Genomic DNA, 20,422 nt, shown 5'->3' with positions numbered 1-20,422 from the left:
CTGTGAGATGTTCCAGGAAGGCTCTGGCCAGGTCGAGCTGGTAGAGCCTGTTGGTGAGGGTGAGGGATGAGGTCGGAGTACTGAGGCTTGCATGTTTGTGCTGTATCTGCTGGTTCCCTCTCTAGTCCACAGGCCAGAGCATGTAGCAACCTGACAGCAGACAAAAGCTAAAGCGGGATGGAGTGCTATGGAGTGTGGGCTCAGATACAAGCGTGGCTGCAGACTATCTGCTACAGAGGATACTGCTCAAGGTGGAGAATTTGCATGCAGCTCAAGAGGTCCCTGCCTCACATCCAGGTCCCCCTTTCACTGCCCCTTTCCTTCTTCATCCATGCTGCCAACGTGTCTGGGCTTCTCCTTTGCTTGCGCTGCTTCCGCCAGCCTCAGTGGAATTGCTGCAGTGAACAGACCGTTCACATGCAATGGGCTTTCCTCTCCTTCTCAACCTCCTTCTCTTTCTCTGGGCTCTTTCTCCATGTCCCCTGCAGGGTTTCCCTTTTTCCTGAAGGTGCTGCACCACCCAGGCAGGCTACCAGCAGCCCCCCTTCCTCTCAGGGGTGTGAGAGAGCAAACCCATCAGGGCCTGTGATGGCAGAGGGTGGTCTCCTGATGCCACAGTCACCACCATGTCCTCTTTCGCAATTTCACGTCTTTCGCAGAACAGGAGGAGAAGGAGAGAGCCGCTCTCATCATCTCATCCTTAAGCTAAATTTGGGAAAGTCCTGTGGGAAAGGCTGTCCACGAGTGCAGGGACTGGAGACGGGGTCAGGCAGACTATCCAGACAGCTGTTTGGGATGTGCGGTGAGGTCAGGCTCTGAAGTTCTGCTCATCAAACAGAAAAGTGGACATCTTACTGGTCCAGTGGCTTCCCCCACCTTGCCTACCATGAAGATTTGGAGAAGAATTTCCCACCCGTGCAGGCATTGGTAGGGGGAGGCAAGGACAAGTGTGTAGACTAAGGGGTTTTGCTGTGTCCCTCGGTGCCCTGTGCAGCTGGAGGGACTGCATCTGTGGAGCTGAGTCCCATGTTTGCATGGTGGTGGTTGCAAAATGGGCCTGTGCCCCGTAGTTGGCAGGATTCGAACCTGCGCAGGGAAACCCCAATGGATTTCTAGTCCATCGCCTTCACCACTCGGCCACAACTACCTGCTCCAGCCCTCTCGGCCCAGCTGATCATGTGCCCTCTGCAATGACACCTGGCTCCCTGGGAGTTTCAGGGCCAGGTCCCTGCAACTGGGACCTGTGCTGAGCGCAACAGGCACCGGCTGCCTGCCCTCCCGAGGCCTTGCGAGGCGTAACCCCAGGGGCTATGGCTGTAGATCACAGCGCCCTGTCCTCAGCTGGGCTGATGCAGTGTTTACAGACCCCCACTCTGTCATCAGCAATGCTAGGTGCATCAGCAAAAGATTCAGAGCATACATGCCAGCCACGCTGGGTACTGACTTCAGGAGGCCCTCATCCTTCTTCTATCTGGGCCACTGGCCTTACCTTGGGATGTGGAGAATCTGTTGAAAGCAAAGAAATAGGGATGTAGAAGGATGATCAAAGAGATGCATGCGTTCTTCTGTGAAAGGAACCCTCCCCTAAATTGGCCTGTTTTGCTCAGCAAGTTCACCACAGAGCCCAAAGGCCTAGGTGGCCTGCTTTAGAAGAGAGGCTTAGGACAGGGAGACAAAAACTCATGGCTCTTCTTTCTGGGTCAGGGATGGGGTTGCCCATTCCACTCATGTAAATCTAGAAAGGGGCATTGGATCAGTCTCCCAGAGCACCTCGGATTCACTGCGCTGTGGACTAGTTGGAAAAAGCACTAAACTCTGGGCAAATGTGAGTCATCATGCGGTGAACTTCACATGATGCCTTGGCCTCAGGTTTGCCAAGGATACCAGAGCTCATAGCCTCATAAAACAACTGGTGTTTCTGTGCAATCTTCTGCTTTCCTCTAGGCTGTTTCCACACATTTTAGCACCGTTCCTGAATCAGCTGATGCCTGCTATGAAATCTTGTGCTGCTGCTGCCTCGTGTCTGGGCACAGTCCTGCAGCCCCTAGGAGCTGAATTTCTGGGCAGGGTTGCAGCCCTCATGAGCTCGGTGGAGAGCAGTTCCTCTCCAACCTGCACAGCAACAAGGCTGCCTGCTTGCTCCGTAGTTTCCGTTAGCACTTGCCGAGACAGCTGCGGTGGCCAAAGAGAAAGTGCCCATATGAGAAGGAGATGTGGGGTGAAGGGCAAAGCAAGGCCCTTGCGCTTCCCACCTGAGGCCCACTGCCAGTGAGGTTTCCAGGCAGACATTTTTCCTGCCTGGGCAAGGGCACAGGTAAGAGGAAGGGAAGGAGATGTGAGCACTAGTGCTGGTGCTGGCAGTGCCAGCGAGTGTCAGGCAGGGCTGTGGGAGGGCCCAGCTTGGGTGCTGGGGGGAGCAGAGTGGCGCAGCGGAAGCGTGCTGGGCCCATAACCCAGAGGTCGATGGATCGAAACCATCCTCTGCTAGTCCATTTTATTCCCTCACTTGTCTCAGCCACTGTGTCTCCCTCGCATCAGTCAGCAAGTGGTTCCTGCACTGCTGTGCTCCAGCTCTCTGCAAAACCATGGCCGTGGCCCCCCTGCACCCTCAGCCCCTTCTCTCTGCCTTTGCCATCTTCTCCTTTGCCTTCTTAGCAGCCAGCAATCCCAAAGTGCCCCTCAGCAAGGCAGACTGGTGGGTGTGGAGCAGCAGGCAGAGCACAGCACAGAGCTCCCCTCAGGAAGCACTGCCTGCCCTGGGAACACAGGTGTTGCTGTCTTCCCATCAGGCAGCTCCATGCCCAACTTCCCTGCCACAGGTGGGGACCTCCAGGGCTCTGCAGGAGGGCAGAAGGACCAGGCTGGTGCTAATGTGGGAAACACCAATGTGACAGACTTTACCACCTGGGGTGTTTTCTCCATCCTAATGTGTTTGCTGCTGTACCCACAGACAAGTCCAGTCGGGAGCAGGGCTCAGCAGATATTCCCAGTGGGCACTGTGTTGGCTACATGGGGCTAGGTGTTGGTAGTGGAGGGGAGAGGGGGTGCTGCAGGGTGGCCTGGGTGTGAAGAGCTCAGGAGTTGACCTGTGGTGGACACAGCCACTTCCAGCTTCATAGAACGCCCACTACAGGACACAGCTGAGCCATCAGCAAAGTTTGTGGCCCCTATGAAAAGAGAATCCAGAAAGAGTGGAAAATGGCAAAGAGAGAGAGGAGGAAGCAAAAAAACAAAAAAAAATGGGTCAGAAAGAGCAGAGGGAAGATGCATCTCCCCTGTGCCACATGGGTGGGTAGAGAAGTCTGGAGTAGAGGAGTGAAGTTGAGCCAGGATATGAGGGAGGAAAGGTGGTATTTTCTGTTCGCCTTTTTGTTTCTCTCTATGTAGGTCTGTATCGATTGGCAGTAAATATTCCCAAACCTAGTCTGTTTCACCCACAACCCTCTTATTTTGGGTAAACCTCTGGAAGAGGTTGCCCAGAGAAGTTGTGGATGCCCCCTCCCTGGAAGTGTTCAAGGCCAGGTTGCATGGGTCTTTGAGGAACCTGGTTTAGTGGAAAGTGTCCCTGCCAACGGGCCATGATCTATAAGGTCCCTTCCAAACCAAACCACCCTATGTTTCTATGATTCTAAGATGGCTCTGTCTTCTTTACTCTGCCTGTCCACACTCTCATCCCAGGAGTCTGGAGACTTGCATAAGATGCCACTTAAGCCTTCCCTTCCCCAGGGTACTCCAAACCCAGCTCTCTCAGCCTGTTCACGGCAGATGAACAAAGTCCTTGATAACCTCAGTGTCCCTTTGGAAGGGCTGAGACAACCCTCAGCTGGGCAGAAGTGGGAATCGGCCTGCTTGCTTGTCTTTGGTGTGTTGGAGGTCAACAGACAATTGGTGGTAAGCTCAGGACAAAAGGCCAGAGCTCTTCCTTCCACAGCAGATGGCTAACTCAGAGAGGAGAAGAACAAACCAGCAAGAGTCTGCAGCTATGCTGCACAAAGTCCTCAATGAAACGCAACAAATGCAGTGGCACAGAACAGACACCAAAGAACAATTTGCAGGGTTCAGGGTGGCACAGAGAGTGGCCTGTTTCTCAAGGACAAGCTCCACAAAAAGCGCTTGCCTTTCCCCATTCTGCTCTACCAGGTGACAATTCCACACATGTAGATCTAGAAAGGGACATGGGATCAGTCTCCCAGAGCCTGAACCTGGGATTCACTGCAATGTGGACGAGTTGGGAAAACCCCTGAACTCCATGCAAATGTGAGTCATCGTGTTGTGGACTTCAGTGGACATGATGCCTTGGCCTCAGGCGTGCTAAGAATACCAGAGCTCATAGCCTCATAAAACAACTGGTGCCTCTATGCAATCTTGTGCTGCTGCTGCCTTCCAAGGCATTGCCTTGTGGTGGCTGCTCAAGGGCTCATGTGCCTCAGTGCACCCCAGAATAATGGAGGTGGGAACGAAACTCCAGAGGTCCTCTGTTCCACTGCACTACTCTGAGCAGACCAAGCTTCCCAGTAACTCAGCAAGCTCTGGGACTCTTGTCTTTTTGCACTGAACCTCTCAGCAGAGACTGACTCCCTCCTTTCCACAACCTTCTGTAGCTGGTTGGGACAGCAATTCCATCCCCTCCTCCTCACCTTGCCTCATCTCCGCCAGAATCACCCACTCCAGCCATGTGTCCACCAAAGAGGTACGCTTTCACCTGAGCAGGGGCTTGAGGCCTGGTCCCCACCTTACCAGACAGAGTCTCTCCCAGCTGAGCCTCCCGGGCCCACGAGTAGGTCACCAGGAGAAGGTAATGAGGGTGCCAGCACTGGTGAGAAGATCCCAGAGTTATGGGGCAATGTGTGGGGGTGGACAGGAAGTAACTATCAGGATTCAGAGTGAAGGCTCCCGCTGGGATTTGCAGTGAAAGCTGTGCTGGGACAGACTCTCTCTCCTCCTCCCAGCCCTTCTGCCCACTAGGGGTTTCTAGTCACTGGCATGAAAGTGAAATGCAGAGCGGGTAGCATTCCTTGCATGCATCCATCCCTTGTTCTCTTCATGGTTCTCTTCATGTGCCATGGAGCACACTCCAACCTCCTGGTTCCTGCAGATCAAACCTAGAACTAGGTATACTTCAAAAGCCGCTGAGAATGAGACAGAGAAGTGGGCTTCCTTGAGGTGATAGTAGATGCACCCCATGTAAACTTCTATTCAGCCGATCTCCTGAGCACACCCCGTATCACTGCGATCTGCTCACCAGTGCTGGCACCCTCACCGCCAAGTCCTGGAAGCCCATAGGGAGTGCAGTGCAGCCCTGGACAGTTGCCCACAAGGCAGTGACCTCTCTGACAGTGGCAGTGTGCGGAAGTCAACGGGACAAGGCCTGGAGGGGTACTGCTGAGGCTGCTGAGGTACCGGGGAAGTTTGGTGTGCTTGGAGCAGGAGGTCAGCCCAGAGGACCTACAAAGGTCCTTTCTAAACTGTTATTATTCTGGTGTGCACTTAGTCACAAAAGCCTGCAGCCAGGGCACCGTGTCCACTGAAGTCGACGGCATGATGACCCCTGTTTGCCTCAAGCTCAGGGTTTTTCCCAGCTCTTCCACATCACGACAACTCCCAGGGACTCTGGGAGACCGACCCCACGTCCCTTTGAAATCTGAATTTCATGGATTGGGCCACTCCATTCCGACCCAGGAGAAAGGGCCATATGCTTTTGGCTCTCTGCCCTGAGCCTGTCCTCAAAAGCAGGCCGTCCATGCAGGTCTTTGGCATCCAGAATGCCCTTGCTGAGCAGAACAAGTCAATTTGGGCATGGGTCCCTTTCAGAGAAGGACATGGGCGTATCTTTTGATCACAAAACTGGTACAGACTGATGAGCATAAGCAAGGATCCTCGTGGCCATCACTCCTGCCCGCAAGGGGTTCCTCTCCAGCACACTGTGTTCTTTCCTTGACGGCGGCCTTTGCCACATCCTTTCAAACATGATTCTCTTTCTCCCATGTGCGATTGTGCAGTCTTGATGTTCTGCTTGAACTTACCCACAGTATCCTGTATGTCTATGGTGACCCACTGGGAGAAATGACTCTCAGGGTCAGTGTGAGCATCTGCAGTGAAAACACTGGAGAGTTGACTTGAGGTGTCCCTCGTAGCTGAATTTGAGAGTGACTGATGGCCATGCTCACCTTGAAGAAGGCAATGTGATAAGGCAATCCACATCATGCAAAGCCCCTAAAAATCTTCCTGCACGCGAGAATGAGACCTTGGTGCTAATTAGCCTCATGATACTGGGACACTGATGAATTGTTTTGATGTTCCAGGGTAAGAAGTGGGAGGAAAATATTTCAGGTGGAAGACGCGAGGGCTTAATCACCAGCGAGGCCTTGGCAAGTGGCAACTGCTAGATGTTTAGATGCTTCATGAGAAAGGAATGTTTGTGGCCCCCCAGGGCTCTGGGACACAGCATAAAAGGCTGTGCTGCTGCAGGCTCCGCATCCTCCTCTCTCGCCTCCCTTTCCTCGAGGAACGAGGTAAGTCTGATTCTGCTCCAGCTCTCCCTGTGCGCTGAACTGCTGTCATGGCGGCTACTCCGTCTGATACTTGGGCTGCCTCAGCTTGGCCCTGCAATAGAACTGTTTCAAAAGCAAAGGAGGATGTGACCTCTTTCCGTTTTGGTGGTGGTGGCTGGGGAGAGCTGGTTATTCTTTCAAGCAGAAAGACATCACTGGGGTTCAGCGGCAGAGAGGACTGCCCACCTGAATGTGCAGCTGCAGCAGATGGTGTCTACCAAAATGGCCAAGTGCCTCCAGTGCCTTTTTCCATCAGCAAAGTTTGTTTGGGAGATGGGGAAGGATCAGTCCTGCCACAGGTGCTTTAAGCTCACTTGGAGAGCACGATGAGTATTGTGGGAGCTGTAGGCATAGCGTGTGATGTTAAGAGGTGAGTTCTGAGACACGTGTCCAACCCAGCCTGTTTGTGCTGGGATCATTTCAAGAGCCTTCACCCATGCTATTGCACTGGGAAATGCAGGAGGAGGTCCTGGTGGATTAAGTAGCTAATTAGGCACATCTTTGCTCCCAGTCCTTCAAATCTAGTCTTCAGGTGAGATGTCAAGTCTGTTCTGCGTGTTAGCAAGATCAGCTGCAGGCCCTTTCTGGGCATTGGAGCTAATAATGGAGATGGAGGGCAGCAAAGTGGATCTGCAGAGAGAGCTGAGGAAATGATAGATAAGCTGATGTTGGGGTCTGTGTTTTCTCTGTGCTCTGTGTTTCAGCTTTGTCTGCCTCACGGAGACATGTCTTGCTTCACACCCTGTCTCCCAACGCCCTGCGGCTCCTCTGGCCCGACCCCACTGGCAAGCAGCTGCAGCGAGCCCTGTGTCGCCCGCTGTGCTGACTCGACGGTGGCCATCCAGGCCTCCCCGGTGGTGGTGACCCTGCTGGGTCCCATCCTCACCTCTTTCCCTCAGAGCACAGCCGTGGGATCCTCTCTGTCAGCTGCTGTTGGGAGCTCCCTCAGTACCGGCGGGGTGCCCATCTCTTCTGGAGGCTCCCTTGGCCTGGGTGGCTCAGGGCTGTGTCTGCCTCCCCCCCGCTGCAGTCTGAACTGCTGAAGCTGGCAGATCATCCCGGAAAGACAGCAGGGACTGCACATCAGCTGGAGTGTGGCCACAGCTTGCAGATGGGCTGGGTGTCCTGAGGCACCTGGCAACAAGGACCTGAGCCTGCTGCTCCTCTCTGCATTGTAGGACTTGCCGTGCCTCCTCTGGCCCTGCTTTGCTCTGATGTCCGGGAGAATGGGCTCATTCTCTTCTGCTTTGCTCAATTTCCTGCTGACAGGGGGAGGGTGCCAGTGCTCGGGACTGCTCTTGGTGGGCTGGGATTGCAGCGGAGTAGAGGAGAATGGGAAAAGGCAAGCGCTTTGTGTGGAGTTTGTCCTTGGGAAATTCTCTGCGCCTCCTTGAACCCTGCAGACGTGTTTCTTGGTCTCTGTTCTGTGCCACTGCATTTGTTCCTTCCCATTAAAGACTTTGTGCAGCATAGCTGGAGGCTCGTGGTAGTTTGTTCTCCTCCTGTCTCATTTAGCCACCCGCTCTGCTCTGCAAGAAAGAGCACTGGCCTTTGTCCTGAGCTTACCGCCAGCTGAGGGTGGACCTCCCTGAACGGAGAGCAGAGCACCACAAATAAGCAAGCAGGCAAGAGAAAGACCAAAAAGCCTCAGAGAACTGGATGCTGAGTCTCTGACCTGGTTATCATGGCCCTGTGATGTCTCCGAGGGTCAACCTTGAGTCCTGCCATGGAAACCATTTGAGAGCTGAGCTCATTTCTTCTGCCCGTGTACCCAGCATGCTTTTGCTTGTGTGCTCGGGAAGCAGGGACTTTTCATTGGCTGTCGTGAGTACCTCCTGGCAGAGAACAGAAGCAGGCTTATGAACTGGACTGAGGTGACAACACATTTTCATAGGGTTTGTAGCTCCCCAGGCTGCCCGTGTTCTGCCAAAGAAAATACTGGAGCCCTTTGCAGGCCAACATGGCTACAGCTCTTCCCTGTGCTGCTGTAGAGGGATGAAATGGGGAGAGGTGAGTGGCACAGGGTGTAAAGGAATGCAGCAGGAGACTAGGCAATGTGGCATCTCCTAAGAGTGATGCTCATGCCAAGAAGGAAAGGTGATGCAAAATACGTGGTGTGTGGTGAGGATTAATGAGGCGGCAGGAAGAACTGGACACATGTGCTCAGCTGTATTATGGAGGGCACTGTACTGTGACCACCCCAATGTTTGACCAGTCACCACTGGAGAGATTGAACGGCTGGAGGAGGATGGAGAGTAAATTCATTCCAGTGAGACTTTTACATAAAGAAAGCCTAAATTGCGTACCTGTCCTCATGAAGCACAATGTGTCCCTTGATACCTACCTAGGTTACTGATCTTTGTTTGTACCCTGCCACAGTGGCATGCTTTTCTTGCCTATGCAACCAGCAGCAGCAGCAGGACTAGCTCTGGGCCAGGCCAAAAAACCCTCTCACATGGGTCCTGTACCAGCACTGCAGACAGAAGACCAGCCTGGAGCCTTCTCAGTAGGCACAAATCAGTGTTTTCAGTTGGTCTCAAGGCTGTGGGGAGGAGAGGAGAGCTGCTTGAAATCCCAGGAGAAAGCAGTCAGGTTCCTGAGCAGGAGAAGCTACAAGACACCGTGGAGTCAGGCTGGCTGAAGAAAAGATTGTCTGTGTAGGCCACACGCAGCCAATGGGCCAACGACTTGGAAGGCAGCTGTGCTCACCACTGTGCCACCCATGCACTTGTCGGCTCCTCGACTTCACAGGCTGGCCGGCCTCCTCCTTCCGGCCCCCTGCACACGCACACTTCCTCAAGCTGCTCCCCATGATCACCCACTAACTGTGACCACCTCCCACCCTTGCTCTGCATACAGACAGGCACTGCCACAGGCACTAGCTCCACACTGACTCCATAAAAACACTTTCCAAATGTTCCTGCTCCAGTGCCAAAAGGGAATTGGAGCTACCGTCATCTGGTGATGGAGGTGATCGCTCTTGCAGATTATTTGGCTTTCTGGTCCCTGCTCTGGCCTTGGTCATTCCTTGACAGCTCTGGCAAGAAGATCTGGACAAACCTACTCCACCAAATCAAGCTTCCTCTGCTGTCCTATGACTCACCCACACCTCCCCTTTATTCTCCCTTTGCCCCTCCATGTTTTTCCTCAGCCAGGCTCCACCTTGCCCTTTCCATAGGTCTCACCCACTCTCACAAACCGTTCCCTCTACACAGCAACCACCTGCGTGGAAGGTGTTGTAGTTCCTAGTTCAAGGGTAGACACCATCCTATGTCCCCAAGAAGCTGGAGGGGCTACCGGGAGGTCGCCATCAGCCCTGAAGGAGTGTCCCGGCCCCAGTGCTGACAGCAGGCTTGGCTTCCCTTTCAGGTAAACTTGAGAAGCAAAGCAGGGTCTGATAGACCACAAGTACCACCATCCGTGGATGTCTCCACACAGCTGCCTGCCCTTCTTCCCTGGAGGCAGCAGAGATGGCAGCTGAGGGGTGAGACCATCCACCTGTGGCAGGACATCTCAGGTGTCTGGCTGAGAACAAGATGCTGGGAGCTGCAGCTGTAGCCCCTGCAGTTACTCTTCTCAAGGCCTCTGGAAGCCTGGCACCAGGGGCCTGTCATGCTCAGTGAAGGTCCCAACTGCAAATCTTGGAGTGGAACATTGACCTGAAACTCCTAGGGGAGCCAGGTGTCATTGCAGAGGACATGTGATCAGCAGGGCCAAGAGGGCTGGAGCAGGTAATCGTGGCCTAGTGGTGAAGGCAACGGACTAGAAATCCGTTGCAGTCACACTCGCATGTTCACATTTGCACCCAGACCCCAGCCCTCTCCACCCCACTTTTGCTTTTGTCTCCTCTCTCTGGTTGCTGCATGCTCTGGCCTGTGGGTAGGAGAGGGAACCAGCAGACACATGCACAAACACACTGGCCTCAGCATGGCCGCCTTATCCCTCGCCGTCACTGACCGGTTCTAAGACGGGTGAGCACCCAGTCTGCTGGTCTGGCCCTGCCATGGGCGAGCGGGAGTCATCCCGATCCCTGGCAATACTGGGAAGGAGAGGAATGGCACCAGGCACAGAGCGGAGGGGTTTCTCTGGCTCTCTGGCAGGCTGCATTAAGGGCAGCGCTATGTCAGGAGGGAGGACAAGCCCGGAGCTGTTAGGCGAGCTCAGCACAGGTAGGGCAAGGTCGTTGTGTCTGGGCACAGTCCTGCAGCCCCTAGGAGTTGGATTTCCGGGCAGGGTTGCAGCCCTCATGAGCTCGGTGGAGAGCAGTTCCTCTCCAACCTGCACAGCAACAAGGCTGCCTGCTTGCTCCAGGCAGCTCCATGCCCAACTTCCCTGCCACAGGTGGGGACCTCCAGGGCTCTGCAGGAGGGCAGGAGGACCAGGCTGGTGCTAGTGTGGGAAACACCAATGTGACAGACTTTACCACCTGGGGTTTTTCTCCATCCTAGTGTGTTTGCTGCTGTACCCACAGACAAGTCCAGCCAGGAGCAGGGCTCAGCAGATATTCCCAGTGGGCACTGTGTTGGCTACATGGGGCTAGGTGTTGGTAGTGGAGGGGAGAGGGGGTGCTGCAGGGTGGCCTGGGTGTAAAGAGCTCAGGAGTTGACCTGTGGTGGACACAGCCACCTCCAGCTCCACAGAAGACCCACTACAGGACACAGCTGAGCCATCAACAAAGTTTGTGGCCCCTATGAAAAGAGAATCCAGAAAGAGTGGAAAATGGCAAAGAGAGAGAGAAGGAAGCAAAAAAACAAACAAAAACAAGGGTCAGAAAGAGCAGAGGGAAGATGCATCTCCCCTGTGCCACATGGGTGGGTACAGCAGTCTGGAGTAGAGGAGTGAAGTTGAGCCAGAATACGAGGGAGGAAAGGTCGTGTTTTCTGTTTGTCTTTTTGTTTCTCACTACGTGAATGTATTTCAGTGGGCAATAATTTAATTTCACCCAATCGATTCTGTTTCACCACAACCCTCTTATTTGGGGTAAAAGTTCTCCCTCTACTAACTACAGTTGTCCCAAGCGGTCAGTGGCAAAGGGACTCACCGTGGCGAATAGGGATATGACCCACTCTGGGCCAGCTGCACAAGGATTCACCAAAAGCAATCATCGTCCAAAGTTCGCAACGGGACCCTGCTGACCGAGGAGAAAGGCTAGCATGCAAAGAATAGAGTTACAAAGTAAATATCTATAGATGTGCATGAGGTGTCCCAGCCAAATAAGAGGCACGGTGAATGCAGTTTTACAGGAGGTTCTTATACCTGTCAGATGTTCCGGTTCAACATGACTTGACTCAAGAAATGCAACAAGGCTAATGCCGGCTGTCTTTGTGGGAAAAGAAGTGACAGGGGCTGCAGTGCAGCCCTGGAAGAGCTACGCAAGAGACAGTGAGCTCTTCAAAAGTGAACAGTATTCAGAAGTCCATGGGACAAGTCCTGGAGCCTGCTGAGCTAACGGAGAAGTTTGGTCTACTCAGAGCAGGAGGTCGGCCCAGACAATCTCTAGAGGCCTCTTCTAACCTTCATTATTGTGGGGGGCACTGAATTTCATGAGCCCTTAAGCAGCCGACAGAAGGCAGTGCCTTGAAAGGCAGCAGCAGCACAGTATTTCATAGTAGGCATCAGCTGATTCAGGAATGGTGCTAAAATGTGTGGAAACGGCCTAGAGGAAAGCAGAATTTTTGGAGGAGAGAGGCTATGAGCTGTGGCATGCCTGGCACGCCTGAGGCTGGGGCAGCATGTCCACTGAAGTCGACAGCATGATGACCCATGTTTGCCTCACGTTCAGGGTTTTTCCCAGTTCTTCCACATCACGATGACTCCCAGGTGCTCTGGGAGACTGATCCAATGTCCCTCTGAAACCTGAAATGTATGGAATGGGCCACCCCATTCCTGACCCTGGGAAAAAAGCCAAGAGCTTTTGGCTCCCTGCCCTGCACCTCTCCTCAAAAGCAAGCCATCCAGGCAGGCCTTTGGCCTCTGTGGTGACCTAGCTGAGCAAAACAGGTCAATCTGGGTGTGGGTCTCTTTCAGGGAAGGATGCGCGCATCTCTTTGATCATCCTCCTACGCCTCGATTTGCTTGCTTCGAACAGGTTCTCCACTTCCCAAGGTGAGCCCAGACTTCTGGTGTAAGAAGTATGAGGGCCTGCTTAAGTTCTCAAGAGACATACCAACGGAGGTCCCATGGAGAGTTGACTTGAACGAGACCTTCCTGACTCTCTGGTCTACTCTTCCTCATTATGAATCTGCCTTATTTTCCCTGGGCTTGTGGACAGAAAAACCAGCCTGTGGCAGAGCCTGATGAGCGTAAGCAAGGTCCTCGTGGCCGTCAGTGCAGCCCGCAAGGGGCTTCCCTCTAGCTCACCATGATCTTTCCTTACCTTTGAGCTTTGCCACACCCCTGGGGAGGTGAGTCTCTTCTCCTGTATGGGATTGTGCAGTCTTGAACTTCTACCTGAACTTACTCACTGTCTCGTGTGTGTCTGCAATGACCTGTGGGGAGAAATGTCTCATTAGGTTAGCCTGAGTGCCTGCACTTGAAAGCACTTGAGAGCTGACCTGAGATGTTCTTCATGGCTCAGTTTTACCATGGAATGGCGGCCATGGTTAACATGAGGAGGGCAATGTGACAACCGCAATCCAGAAGGACCTTGACAGGCTTGAGATGTGTGCCTGAGCGAAAGTCATGAAGTTCAACAAGGCCAAGTGGAAGGTCCTGCATGTGGGTCAGAGCAATCCCAAGCACAAAGACAGTCTAGGAGGAGACTGGATTGAGAGCAGCCCTGAGAGGAGAAGGACTTGGTCATACTGGTTGATGAGAAGATCAATATGAGCCGTCGGTGTGCACTTGCAGCACAGAAGGCCAACTGTATCCTCCTCTCAGATGTCATCAAAAAGCTTGAATTGGAAAGGACCTTTTGAGATCACCCACTCCAACCATGTATCCACCAAAGAGGTACGCTTTCACCTGAGCAGGGGCTTGAGGCCTGGTCCCCACCTTACCAGACAGGGTCTCTCCCAGCTGAGCCTCCCGGGCCCACGAGTAGGTCACCAGGAGAAGGTAATGAGGGTGCCAGCACTGGTGAGAAGATCCCAGAGTTATGGGGCAATGTGTGGGGGTGGACAGGAAGTAACTATCAGGATTCAGAGTGAAGGCTCCCGCTGGGATTTGCAGTGAAAGCTGTGCTGGGACAGACTCTCTCTCCTCCTCCCAGCCCTTCTGCCCACTAGGGGTTTCTAGTCACTGGCATGAAAGTGAAATGCAGAGCGGGTAGCATTCCTTGCACACATCCATCCCTTGTTCTCTTCATGGTTCTCTTCATGTGCCATGGAGCACACTCCAACCTCCTGGTTCCTGCAGATCAAACCTAGAACTAGGTATACTTCAAAAGCCGCTGAGAATGAGACAGAGAAGTGGGCTTCCTTGAGGTGACAGTAGATGCACCCCATGTAAACTTCTATTCAGCCTATCTCCTGAGCACACCCTGTATCACTGCGATCTGCTCACCAGTGCTGGCACCCTCACCGCCATGTCCTGGAAGCCCATAGAGAGTACAGTGCAGCCCTGGACAGTTGCCCGCAAGGCAGTGACCTCTCTGACGGTGGCAGTGTGCGGAAGTCAACGGGACAAGGCCTGGAGGGGTACTGCTGAGGCTGCTGAGGTACTGGGGAATTTTGGTGTGCTTGGAGCAGGAGGTCAGCCCAGAGGACCTACAAAGGTCCTTTCTACACTGTTATTATTCTGGTGTGCACTTAGTCACAAAAGCCTGCAGCCAGGGCACCGTGTCCACTGAAGTCGACAGCATGATGACCCATGTTTGCCTCAAGTTCGGGGTTTTTCCCAACTCTTCCACATCACGACGACTCCCAGGGGCTCTGGGAGACCGATCCCACGTCCCTTTGAAATCTGAATTTCATGGATTGGGCCACTCCATTCCGACCCAGGAGAAAGGGCCATATGCTTTTGGCTCTCTGCCCTGAGCCTGTCCTCAAAAGCAGGCTGTCCATGCAGGTCTTTGGTCTCCAGAATGCCCTTGCTGAGCAGAACAAGTCAATTTGGGCATGGGTCCCTTTCAGAGAAGGACATGGGCATATCTTTGATCACAGAACCGGTACGGCCTGATGAGCGTAAGCAAGGATCCTCGTGGCCATCACTCCTGCCCGCAAGGGGTTCCTCTCCAGCACACTGTGGTCTTACCTTGACAGCGGCCTTTGCCACATCCTTTCAGACATGAGTCTCTTCTCCCATGTGCAATTGTGCAGTTTTGATGTTCTGCTTGAACTTACCCACAGTATCCTGTATGTCTATGGTGACCCACTGGGAGAAATGTCTCTCAGGGTCAGTGTGAGCATCTGCAGTGAAAACACTGGAGAGTTGACTTGAGGTGTCCCTCGTAGCTGAATTTGAGAGTGACTGATGGCCATGCTCACCATGAAGAAGGCAATGTGATAAGGCAATCCACATCATGCAAAGCCCTTAAAAATCTTCCTGCATGCGAGAATGAGACCTTGGCGTTAATTAGCCTCATGATGCTGGGGCACAGATGAATTGTTTTGGTGTTCCAGGGTAAGAAGTGGGAGGAAAACATTTCAGGTGGAAGACGCGAGGGCTTAATCACCAGCGAGGCCTTGGCAAGTGGCAACTGCTAGATGTTTAGATGCTTCATGAGAAAGGAATGTTTGTGGCCCCCCAGGGCTCTGGGACACAGCATAAAAGGCTGTGCTGCTGCAGGCTCCGCATCCTCCTCTCTCGCCTCCCTTTCCTCGAGGAACGAGGTAAGTCTGATTCTGCTCCAGCTCTCCCTGTGCGCTGAACTGCTGTCATGGCGGCTACTCCGTCTGATACTTGGGCTGCCTCAGCTTGGCCCTGCAATAGAACTGTTTCAAAAGCAAAGGAGGATGTGACCTCTTTCCGTTTTGGTGGTGGTGGCTGGGGAGAGCTGGTTATTCTTTCAAGCAGAAAGACATCACTGGGGTTCAGCGGCAGAGAGGACTGCCCACCTGAATGTGCAGCTGCAGCAGATGGTGTCTACCAAGATGGCCAAGTGCCTCCAGTGCCTTTTTCCATCAGCAAAGTTTATTTGGGAGATGGGGAAGGATCAGTCCTGCCACAGGTGCTTTAAGCTCACTTGGAGAGCACGATGAGTATTGTGGGAGCTGTAGGCATAGCGTGTGATGTTAAGAGGTGAGTTCTGAGACACGTGTCCAACCCAGCCTGTTTGTGCTGGGATCATTTCAAGAGCCTTCACCCATGCTATTGCACTGGGAAATGCAGGAGGAGGTCCTGGTGGATTAAGTAGCTAATTAGGCACATCTTTGCTCCCAGTCCTTCAAATCTAGCCTTCAGGTGAGATGTCATGCCTGTTCTGCGTGTTAGCAAGATAAGCTGCAGGCCCTTTCTGGGCATTGGAGCTAGAAATGGAGATGGAGGGCAGCAAAGTGGATCTGCAGAGAGAGCTGAGGAAATGATAGATAAGCTGATGTTGGGGTCTGTGTTTTCTCTGTGCTCTGTGTTTCAGCTTTGTCTGCCTCACGGAGACATGTCTTGCTTCAGACCCTGTCTCCCAACACCCTGCAGCTCCTCTGGCCCGACCCCACTGGCAAGCAGCTGCAGCGAGCCCTGTGTCACCCGCTGTGCTGACTCGACGGTGGCCATCCAGGCCTCCCCGGTGGTGGTGACCCTGCCGGGCCCCATCCTCACCTCTTTCCCTCAGAGCACAGCCGTGGGATCCTCTCTGTCAGCTGCTGTTGGGAGCTCCCTCAGTGCCGGCGGGGTGCCCATCTCTTCTGGAGGCTCCCTTGGCCTGGGTGGCTCAGGGCTGTGTCTGCCTCCCCCCCGCTGCAGTCTGAACTGCTGAAGCTGGCAGATCATCCCGGAAAGACAGCAGGGACTGCACATCAGCTGGAGTGTGGCCACAGCTTGCAGATGGGCTGGGTGTCCTGAGGCACCTGGCAACAAGGACCTGAGCCTGCTGCTCCTCTCTGCATTGTAGGACTTGCCGTGCCTCCTCTGGCCCTGCTTTGCTCTGATGTCCGGGAGAATGGGCTCATTCTCTTCTGCTTTGCTCAATTTCCTGCTGACAGGGGGAGGGTGCCAGTGCTCGGGACTGCTCTTGGTGGGCTGGGATTGCAGCGGAGTAGAGGAGAATGGGAAAAGGCAAGCGCTTTGTGTGGAGTTTGTCCTTGGGAAATTCTCTGCGCCTCCTTGAACCCTGCAGACGTGTTTCTTGGTCTCTGTTCTGTGCCACTGCATTTGTTCCTTCCCATTAAAGACTTTGTGCAGCATAGCTGGAGGCTCGTGGTAGTTTGTTCTCCTCCTGTCTCATTTAGCCACCCGCTCTGCTCTGCAAGAAAGAGCACTGGCCTTTGTCCTGAGCTTACCGCCAGCTGAGGGTGGACCTCCCTGAACGGAGAGCAGAGCACCACAAATAAGCAAGCAGGCAAGAGAAAGACCAAAAAGCCTCAGAGAACTGGATGCTGAGTCTCTGACCTGGTTATCATGGCCCTGTGATGTCTCCGAGGGTCAACCTTGAGTCCTGCCATGGAAACCATTTGAGAGCTGAGCTCATTTCTTCTGCCCGTGTACCCAGCATGCTTTTGCTTGTGTGCTCGGGAAGCAGGGACTTTTCATTGGCTGTCGTGAGTACCTCCTGGCAGAGAACAGAAGCAGGCTTATGAACTGGACTGAGGTGACAACACATTTTCATAGGGTTTGTAGCTCCCCAGGCTGCCCGTGTTCTGCCAAAGAAAATACTGGAGCCCTTTGCAGGCCAACATGGCTACAGCTCTTCCCTGTGCTGCTGTAGAGGGATGAAACGGGGAGAGGTGAGTGGCACAGGGTGTAAAGGAATGCAGCAGGAGACTAGGCAATGTGGCATCTCCTAAGAGTGATGCTCATGCCAAGAAGGAAAGGTGATGCAAAATACGTGGTGTGTGGTGAGGATTAATGAGGCGGCAGGAAGAACTGGACACATGTGCTCAGCTGTATTATGGAGGGCACTGTACTGTGACCACCCCAATGTTTGACCAGTCACCACTGGAGAGATTGAACGGCTGGAGGAGGATGGAGAGTAAATTCATTCCAGTGAGACTTTTACATAAAGAAAGCCTAAATTGCGTACCTGTCCTCATGAAGCACAATGTGTCCCTTGATACCTACCTAGGTTACTGATCTTTGTTTGTACCCTGCCACAGTGGCATGCTTTTCTTGCCTATGCAACCAGCAGCAGCAGCAGGACTAGCTCTGGGCCAGGCCAAAAAACCCTCTCACATGGGTCCTGTACCAGCACTGCAGACAGAAGACCAGCCTGGAGCCTTCTCAGTAGGCACAAATCAGTGTTTTCAGTTGGTCTCAAGGCTGTGGGGAGGAGAGGAGAGCTGCTTGAAATCCCAGGAGAAAGCAGTCAGGTTCCTGAGCAGGAGAAGCTACAAGACACCGTGGAGTCAGGCTGGCTGAAGAAAAGATTGTCTGTGTAGGCCACACGCAGCCAATGGGCCAACGACTTGGAAGGCAGCTGTGCTCACCACTGTGCCACCCATGCACTTGTCGGCTCCTCGACTTCACAGGCTGGCCGGCCTCCTCCTTCCGGCCCCCTGCACACGCACACTTCCTCAAGCTGCTCCCCATGATCACCCACTAACTGTGACCACCTCCCACCCTTGCTCTGCATACAGACAGGCACTGCCACAGGCACTAGCTCCACACTGACTCCATAAAAACACTTTCCAAATGTTCCTGCTCCAGTGCCAAAAGGGAATTGGAGCTACCGTCATCTGGTGATGGAGGTGATCGCTCTTGCAGATTATTTGGCTTTCTGGTCCCTGCTCTGGCCTTGGTCATTCCTTGACAGCTCTGGCAAGAAGATCTGGACAAACCTACTCCACCAAATCAAGCTTCCTCTGCTGTCCTATGACTCACCCACACCTCCCCTTTATTCTCCCTTTGCCCCTCCATGTTTTTCCTCAGCCAGGCTCCACCTTGCCCTTTCCATAGGTCTCACCCACTCTCACAAACCGTTCCCTCTACACAGCAACCACCTGCGTGGAAGGTGTTGTAGTTCCTAGTTCAAGGGTAGACACCATCCTATGTCCCCAAGAAGCTGGAGGGGCTACCGGGAGGTCGCCATCAGCCCTGAAGGAGTGTCCCGGCCCCAGTGCTGACAGCAGGCTTGGCTTCCCTTTCAGGTAAACTTGAGAAGCAAAGCAGGGTCTGATAGACCACAAGTACCACCATCCGTGGATGTCTCCACACAGCTGCCTGCCCTTCTTCCCTGGAGGCAGCAGAGATGGCAGCTGAGGGGTGAGACCATCCACCTGTGGCAGGACATCTCAGGTGTCTGGCTGAGAACAAGATGCTGGGAGCTGCAGCTGTAGCCCCTGCAGTTACTCTTCTCAAGGCCTCTGGAAGCCTGGCACCAGGGGCCTGTCATGCTCAGTGAAGGTCCCAACTGCAAATCTTGGAGTGGAACATTGACCTGAAACTCCTAGGGGAGCCAGGTGTCATTGCAGAGGACATGTGATCAGCAGGGCCAAGAGGGCTGGAGCAGGTAATCGTGGCCTAGTGGTGAAGGCAACGGACTAGAAATCCGTTGCAGTCACACTCGCATGTTCACATTTGCACCCAGACCCCAGCCCTCTCCACCCCACTTTTGCTTTTGTCTCCTCTCTCTGGTTGCTGCATGCTCTGGCCTGTGGGTAGGAGAGGGAACCAGCAGACACATGCACAAACACACTGGCCTCAGCATGGCCGCCTTATCCCTCGCCGTCACTGACCGGTTCTAAGACGGGTGAGCACCCAGTCTGCTGGTCTGGCCCTGCCATGGGCGAGCGGGAGTCATCCCGATCCCTGGCAATACTGGGAAGGAGAGGAATGGCACCAGGCACAGAGCGGAGGGGTTTCTCTGGCTCTCTGGCAGGCTGCATTAAGGGCAGCGCTATGTCAGGAGGGAGGACAAGCCCGGAGCTGTTAGGCGAGCTCAGCACAGGTAGGGCAAGGTCGTTGTGTCTGGGCACAGTCCTGCAGCCCCTAGGAGTTGGATTTCCGGGCAGGGTTGCAGCCCTCATGAGCTCGGTGGAGAGCAGTTCCTCTCCAACCTGCACAGCAACAAGGCTGCCTGCTTGCTCCAGGCAGCTCCATGCCCAACTTCCCTGCCACAGGTGGGGACCTCCAGGGCTCTGCAGGAGGGCAGGAGGACCAGGCTGGTGCTAGTGTGGGAAACACCAATGTGACAGACTTTACCACCTGGGGTTTTTCTCCATCCTAGTGTGTTTGCTGCTGTACCCACAGACAAGTCCAGCCAGGAGCAGGGCTCAGCAGATATTCCCAGTGGGCACTGTGTTGGCTACATGGGGCTAGGTGTTGGTAGTGGAGGGGAGAGGGGGTGCTGCAGGGTGGCCTGGGTGTAAAGAGCTCAGGAGTTGACCTGTGGTGGACACAGCCACCTCCAGCTCCACAGAAGACCCACTACAGGACACAGCTGAGCCATCAACAAAGTTTGTGGCCCCTATGAAAAGAGAATCCAGAAAGAGTGGAAAATGGCAAAGAGAGAGAGAAGGAAGCAAAAAAACAAACAAAAACAAGGGTCAGAAAGAGCAGAGGGAAGATGCATCTCCCCTGTGCCACATGGGTGGGTACAGCAGTCTGGAGTAGAGGAGTGAAGTTGAGCCAGAATACGAGGGAGGAAAGGTCGTGTTTTCTGTTTGTCTTTTTGTTTCTCACTACGTGAATGTATTTCAGTGGGCAATAATTTAATTTCACCCAATCGATTCTGTTTCACCACAACCCTCTTATTTGGGGTAAAAGTTCTCCCTCTACTACCAACTACAGTTGTCCCAAGTGGTCAGTGGCAAAGGGACTCACCGTGGCGAATAGGGATA

At 53.7% G+C, this 20,422-nt stretch overlaps 2 non-coding genes across 2 annotated transcripts; one reads left to right on the top strand and one right to left on the bottom strand.

The window, feature by feature from the left end:
- Window positions 1-1,065: 1,065 nt before the first annotated feature.
- Window positions 1,066-1,147, bottom strand: TRNAS-AGA (transfer RNA serine (anticodon AGA)). Its single transcript has one exon. It is a non-coding gene; the product is annotated as a tRNA-Ser (tRNA).
- A 1,268-nt stretch (window positions 1,148-2,415) lies between these two features.
- Window positions 2,416-2,487, top strand: TRNAM-CAU (transfer RNA methionine (anticodon CAU)). The gene has a single exon. It is a non-coding gene; the product is annotated as a tRNA-Met (tRNA).
- The last annotated feature ends 17,935 nt before the right edge of the window (window positions 2,488-20,422 follow it).

The sequence above is a fragment of the Opisthocomus hoazin genome, chromosome 10 (assembly GCF_030867145.1).
Source record: "Opisthocomus hoazin isolate bOpiHoa1 chromosome 10, bOpiHoa1.hap1, whole genome shotgun sequence".
Taxonomy (NCBI): Eukaryota; Metazoa; Chordata; class Aves; order Opisthocomiformes; family Opisthocomidae; genus Opisthocomus; species Opisthocomus hoazin.
The sequence above is the reverse complement of the archived record's forward strand: the minus strand, read 5'-3'. Positions and strand labels throughout refer to the sequence as shown.